We start from the raw sequence: 6,582 nt of genomic DNA on the forward strand, positions 1-6,582 counted from the left end.
CTACCAAACGTCACAAGTAACTGGGTGATTATAAAGGTGCTCTACAGGTGTCTCTGAAGGTACTTGTTGGGTTGGCGTATTTCGAGATTACGATTTGTCACTCCGATTGTCGGAGAGGTATCTCTGGGCCCACTCGGTAATGCACATCACTATAAGCCTTGCAAGCATTGCAACTAATGAGTTAGTTGTGGGATGATGTGTTACGGAACGAGTAAAGAGACTTGCCGGTAACGAGATTGAACTAGGTATTGAGATATCGACGATCGAATCTCGGGCAAGTAACATACTGATGACAAAGGGAACAACGTATGTTGTTATGCGGTTTGATCGATAAAGATCTTCGTAGAATATGTGGGAGCCAATATGAGCATCCAGGTTCCGCTATTGGTTATTGACTGGAGACGTGTCTCGGTCATGTCTACATAGTTCTCGAACCCATAGGGTCCGCACGCTTAAAGTTCGATGACGGTTATATTATGAGTTTATGTGCATTGATGTACCGAAGGTAGTTCGGAGTCCCGGATGAGATCGGGGACATGACAAGGAGTCTTGAAATGGCCGAGACGTAAAGATCGATATATTGGACGACTATATTCGGACATCGGAAAGGTTCCGAGTGATTCGGGTATTTTTCGGAGTACCGGAGAGTTACGGGAATTCGCCGGGGAGTATATGGGCCTTATTGGGCTTTAGGGGAAAGAGAGAGGAGAGGTTGGGCGCCCCCCAAGGCCTAGTCCGAATTGGACTAGGGGGAGGGGCTGCGCCCCCTCCTTCCTTCTCTTCCCTTGCCTTGACTCCTACTCCTACTACTTGGAAGGGGGGAATCCTACTCCCGGTGGGAGTAGGACTCCTCCAGGGCGCGCCATAGGGGCCGGCCCTCTCCCCCCTCCTCCACTCCTTTATATACGTGGCCAGGGGGCACCCCATAGACAAAATAATTGATCCCTTGGATCTCTTAGCCGTGTGCGGTGCCCCCCTCCACCATAATCCACCTCGGTCATATCATAGCGATGCTTAGGCGAAGCCCTGCGTCGGTAGAACATCATCATCGTCATCACCACGCCGTCGTGCTGACGGAACTCTCCCTCAAAGCTCGGCTGGATTGGAGTTCGAGGGACGTCATCGAGTTGAACGTGTGCAGAACTCGGAGGTGCCGTGCGTTTGGTACTTGATCGGTCGGATCGTGAAGACGTACGACTACATCAACCGCGCTGTGCTAACGCTTCCGCTTTCGATCTACGAGGGTACGTGGACAACACTCTCCCCTCTCGTTGCTATGCATTATCATGATCTTGCGTGTGTGTAGGAAAATTTTGAAATTACTACGTTCCCCAACAAATTGTACCTAACCTCTTGTAGGATTTGAGGGAGATTGCTAGCGAGCCACTGGTTGAGAAGCTCTTTTGCAATGAAGGCGAGGATTTCGAAAATCTTGACTAGCATGGACCAACCGGTGTACTCCCGGCTGGTGACATTGTCTGGTGGCAACGGGGTGTACTCCTAGACCGGGCCGCCGTACGGTGTCAATGGTGTGCGGCAACATACATGAAAGGTAAAAGTGGGAGGGTGGAAAAGCCGAAATGGGAGTATCCAAATAGGTTTCGGTAATGGGAGGCAAGTAATGTGGGGAGGCGGGACGAAGGCAGGGTAGGACGGGAGGACTTTTATGATTGGTTGACGTGCAACAATTGCTAACTATTATTTGCTTCGAAAAACAATCTATGTAATGTTATATCTCTTGTCATACATCCTTCTGTATTCATCTTAGTGTTAATTTGACTCATTTTCTGAATAAATTATAATATAGACAAGAATAAGTATCTGAATTGTTGCTATGGTGCCAATGCCAAGTCTAGCAGTGGATAAAAAAATTAACCTATGAAGTCATTTTTGTCTGTTGTATAGAGTATAACCATTAATTCGGGTGCTCTAGAGTAGTGGAGTAAATGAGCCAAGATTAAGTTCGAACAGTTGTCCTAGCCGTGCAAAGGTTAAGGTTTTCCTTTAATGTATAAGCTTCTAGGACATACTATAGCCATATAATGTTAACACTGAGAAAAATTAACCTGTGTGTGTGCGTGCAAGCGAGCGAGTGAGAGAGAGAGAGAGAGTAGAGGGTGGGAGAGTGAGCGATGTTTGGAGAGGGAAGGGGAGAGAGAGATATATGAAGAGTGGTAGACACAAGGGGGGCGAGAGACAGATATATATAGTGTGTGAAAGTCAGGTTGTAAGGAGAGAGGGCACTTGCATATTACAATGAGACAGGGTGAAGAGATAAAGAGCTTTAGTGTGAAATATAGCACAAGTGCATAGTTACGTGTTTGAAATTCAAAGTGTGTTTTGATTGAGGTGGAATGAGGGAATGAGAGCCCGATATGTCACTAATTGAGGTGGTGGACGTGAACCTGGGCTACGGAGATAGTTGGTGGAGAAAGAAGAAGATGTTGAGTGATTTATTGGTAAAAACATAGACCCCAAATGTGCACGAGAAATCTATAGGTACACGTTAACTTCATTAAATCTTCGACGGTGCGTGGTCATTCACGTAACAGTCAGGTCAGATACGCAACCGCACCCCCGGAAAAATTGGATCGCTCGAGGCGATCAAGGAGACGACTAGGGGTCCCTTGCGTGCCGCCGGTGACGCCGCCGGTTCCCTCTCTCTCGGTCGGCCGCTTCGGCGGCGGGAGAGAGGGGGAACCTTGGGTCTGTTCGCTAGGTTGGTGTGTGGTAGGGTTAGGGTTGAGGGAGACGCTGCCGAGGCCGTTGCGGTGGTGTCGCGTCGGAATAAATTTCTCCGGGCTCCGTTCGCGGTCAGGCGAGGCTTTTGCCTTCTTCTAGGAGACAGCGGTGTTGGGGATCTCTGGATCTTGTCGAGGTCACGGGCTATGATGGTTGGAGGTCCATCGGCACTGGCCCTTTGGGTCCTCAGATGGGCGATGGAGGTAGGGAGATGAAGACCTTTCTTCTTCCTTGTTGGTACGATTTGCTGCTGTTGTTCTTCTCCTTCCTCTGCGTTGATGCTGGTGGGAGATCCTGCTTTGCCCGGGCAGATGGCCCGGCCGCGGTGCTGGACCGGTCGGATGACTCGAGTTCTCTTTTTTCCGGAAGGGGCACTTTTCGCGGTACTCAAAGCCAAAGATGGCGACGGCTGTTGCAGGTGTGTTGGATTGATGGCCATGCCCTCTCAGCGCTGGTGTCAAGAAAGGAGGAAGCAGCGTGGCGGCAATTATACCGTGGTCGAAAATGATGACCTGTTTGCGACTGGTTGCATATCCTTCTGCTGCAGGGGTCTTCTTTCAAGATTCAGGGATGATGACACAGGGCTCCGGAGATCTTTTTGTGTTATGGTTGTCTTAGGGTACTCTAGATGTTCATGGTTCTTTGTTTTTGCGTTTCAGTGTGCTTGTAAGGGTCACCTACTCTGTACTGATTCGTGATTTGAATGAACAATTTCTAAAAAAAAACTTGATTAAATCTTCATGCTAATTATATATATATTGTTGTGCATGATGGTTATGAGTTGAGAAATAATTTTTTATTACATTTGCTGAAGTATAGTGCAAATGAAACTAAAAATAATATTCCTGATCATGTAAGGGAATATCTTGATTGCATCAAGTAGATCTTAGTTTGTAACATATAATTACATGACCCTATATATACATTGTACATTGCAGGTGATGTGGATTTCAATTATTTTGTAATTGTTGTAGGCTATCTTTTTTATACATGCGGAATATAAGATACATTATATGCGCAATCAGACAAAATATATACATGCAGAATTTGATTTGCAATGTATTCATAGACGCAATAAGAAAAATTAATAGCCCGTGGCAACGCATGGGCATTCTACTAGTTATAATATATTTTCCATCGTATTTACGTTCACTAGTTACCCAAGAGTTTTTTTTTTTGAGGGAAAACACGAATATAATTAAACTAAGCTCGGAATGTCATCCGAGACAGCATCCAGAATACAACTTGGAGGAACCTCAAGCCACACATAGCACCTCTCGTCACCAACACCTAACTTAGCAAGTTTGTGGGCAGGCATATTAGCCGTGCGCCTAACCCAGGTAACTCTGGAGTCTAAAAAACCACGAAGGCGAGTTTTGAGCTCTTCGATCCAGGGCCCAACCAGAGACATGTTCTTGTTGGGGCTGTTGATCATGCCAACGATGCCCTGACTGTCAAGTTCGAGATGGATGCGCTGAACATGAAGATCCCTCGCCAAGTCCACCGCCTTCAAACTAGCCATAATCTCAGCAGCCTCCGGGTCAGAGATGTCAGGGAAGAAATAGCATGCTCCCGCCACAAACCCCGCGTTATGATCTCTGATAATAGCACCACCGCCACCCTTGGCACCTCCTCTGGCTAGGGCCCCGTCAGAATTGACCTTGAACCAACCAGCATCCGGGGCCTCCCAGCGCTGAGTAGGTTTGTCCGTCGGGACACGGGCAGGAGTATCATGGGCCATGCGCCAGTCCTGCATGCAGCGAAGAACCCAAACGGAGATCTCTTCCGGAGCAGCAATCCGCTTGCCCTCCCGAGTCTCGTTCCTCGCGAGCCAAAGACCATAGATCGCCTGAACCATGGCCGCCCGCTCATCATCGCCCGCTTCAGCGAACCAAGATAGAAGCCACCGAGACAGCGACGTGTGAGTTTCGGAGTGGAGAGGCGGGGCGGCCACAGCGACGCCGTGCTTGGTGCGGAGCAGATCCCAGAAAAGTTGAGAGTGAGAGCAGCCCCAGAACCTGTGGAGGATGGTTTCTTTCCTGCCCAAAAGTTTTACAATGAATCCAACAGCCTCAAACTACCCTTCCACTGTCGGAACTAGCGAAGTACCTCGTCTGATCTCAAAGTATTACAACCAAAATACCTGCCACAAGACGTGTATTACGCACTCCCTCCGTCTCAAAATTCTTGTCTTATATTAGTCTAGATAGGATGTATCTAATACTAAAATATGACTTAATACATCCTTATTTAAAAAAATTTAAGACAAAAATTTTACGACAAAGGGAGTACAACCAAGTAACCAAAATACATCACTTCTTAGGCATATGCCCACTGGAAGATTAAGAGTAGTGGAAGAGATCAGGAGGTGATCTTGTCGATGCGAACGTGGAGAGGCAACTCCTTGGACGCCCCAGCCCCATGTAGATACCGCGGTGGTACCGTCAAGAAAGACGTCAGCTCCTCCAGGGCGACGGTGCCCGGCGACGTGCTGCTCGTCGCCTCAAAGTCCGCCCAGATGGTGTCCATCTTGCGGTTGGCCGGCGGCGGTGGCCCGTTGGCCCACAGCTTGACCGAGTAGCGCGGCGACGGGGACGCGGCCGCTCTGATGCACACGACAGACACGGTGACCGCGGCTCCCGGGCCGTGCGCGCCGGCGACCAGGAGGAACGCGCGGCCGTCCTCCTCCCCGCGAAGAAGGTGCCGCGGCTCCGGCGACGCCTGTACCTGCAGCAGGAGCGCTTTGCTGTACGGGACGTCGTGCACGGGCACTGAGTGCAGCGCGTTGAGGTGAAGGAGGAGCGCCGGCGGCGGGCCGAGGAAGCCGCAGCCGGGCAGCGCGCAGGAGCAGGGCGCGTGCAGGCACGCGCTCCGGTGCTGGCCGGCCTCGTGGTAGGTGACGTAGCGCCCGCAGCCGTGGTGGTCGCACTGGACGCTGGCCGAGGAGACGAAGGTGTCGAGCAAGGGGCAGGCGTGGAAGTCGCCGCCGTGCTCGCATTTGCCGCACTGTTACCAGGGGAGCTCCACGACGCAGCTGCCGCAAGCCAAGTGCCCGCCTTCGCACTGCATAGATCCATTCATCGAGGGAAGGAAATAAAATCTGTACGTGCAGCTGCAGCTGCTGTATTTGACTAATCGGGTGTTGAGTAAAGATAATTGGTCCGACCTGGAAGACGGGAGGCTTGAAGGGGCGGAAGCAGATGGGGCAGTGAAACATGTCGGCGTTGATCCTCACGGTAACATCCATCCTCATCCTCATGTCGCCGCCATGTCCTCCTCCTCCTCCTCCTCGGACGGCTGCTTCATGCACAACCATTTCTCGCTTCACCGGGCCATTGGGCAGCTCCAGCTCCATGGCCGAAGCCGCCGAACTAGCACCCTGCGTTCTCTCTCTGGTGTCTTTGGTGAACGGCTGGAAGGCTGGAAGAATAATTAGAAGAAGAAGAAGAAGAAAAAGAAGAAGAAGAAGAAGAAGGGTGACTGGGACTGGGAGAGACGGTTTTCCCCAACCGGTCGAACCCCTTCACGTGGTTCCCGCACCAGACAGAGCAGTCCTACTCACTTCATCCCTTCCTCTGCTGCCGAAAAGAAGCAGGCAACCGTGTTAATGTCTGGTCGATTGATTGATCGACGGTCGTCAAAATGTGCAACCCAAACGCCCGACGACACGAACGACACACAGCTGTATGCCTGTATCACTAGTTCAGAGTTCAGCGCTCCTTCAGTCAGAGCAACTCCAAAGCCCGACCAATTTCATCCGCCTGCGTCCGTTTAGATCGGCGCGGATAAAAATGATGACCCAACGCGCCAACCCAAATCCAAATCACGTCCATGTCGTGT

At 50.5% G+C, this 6,582-nt stretch overlaps 1 pseudogene; it reads right to left on the reverse strand.

The window, feature by feature from the left end:
* Positions 1 to 4,857: 4,857 nt before the first annotated feature.
* Positions 4,858 to 6,262, reverse strand: LOC119298166 (annotated as a pseudogene).
* Between the last annotated feature and the right edge of the window lie 320 nt (positions 6,263 to 6,582).

The sequence above is a fragment of the Triticum dicoccoides genome, chromosome 5A (genome assembly GCF_002162155.2).
Source record: "Triticum dicoccoides isolate Atlit2015 ecotype Zavitan chromosome 5A, WEW_v2.0, whole genome shotgun sequence".
NCBI lineage: Eukaryota > Viridiplantae > Streptophyta > Magnoliopsida > Poales > Poaceae > Triticum > Triticum dicoccoides.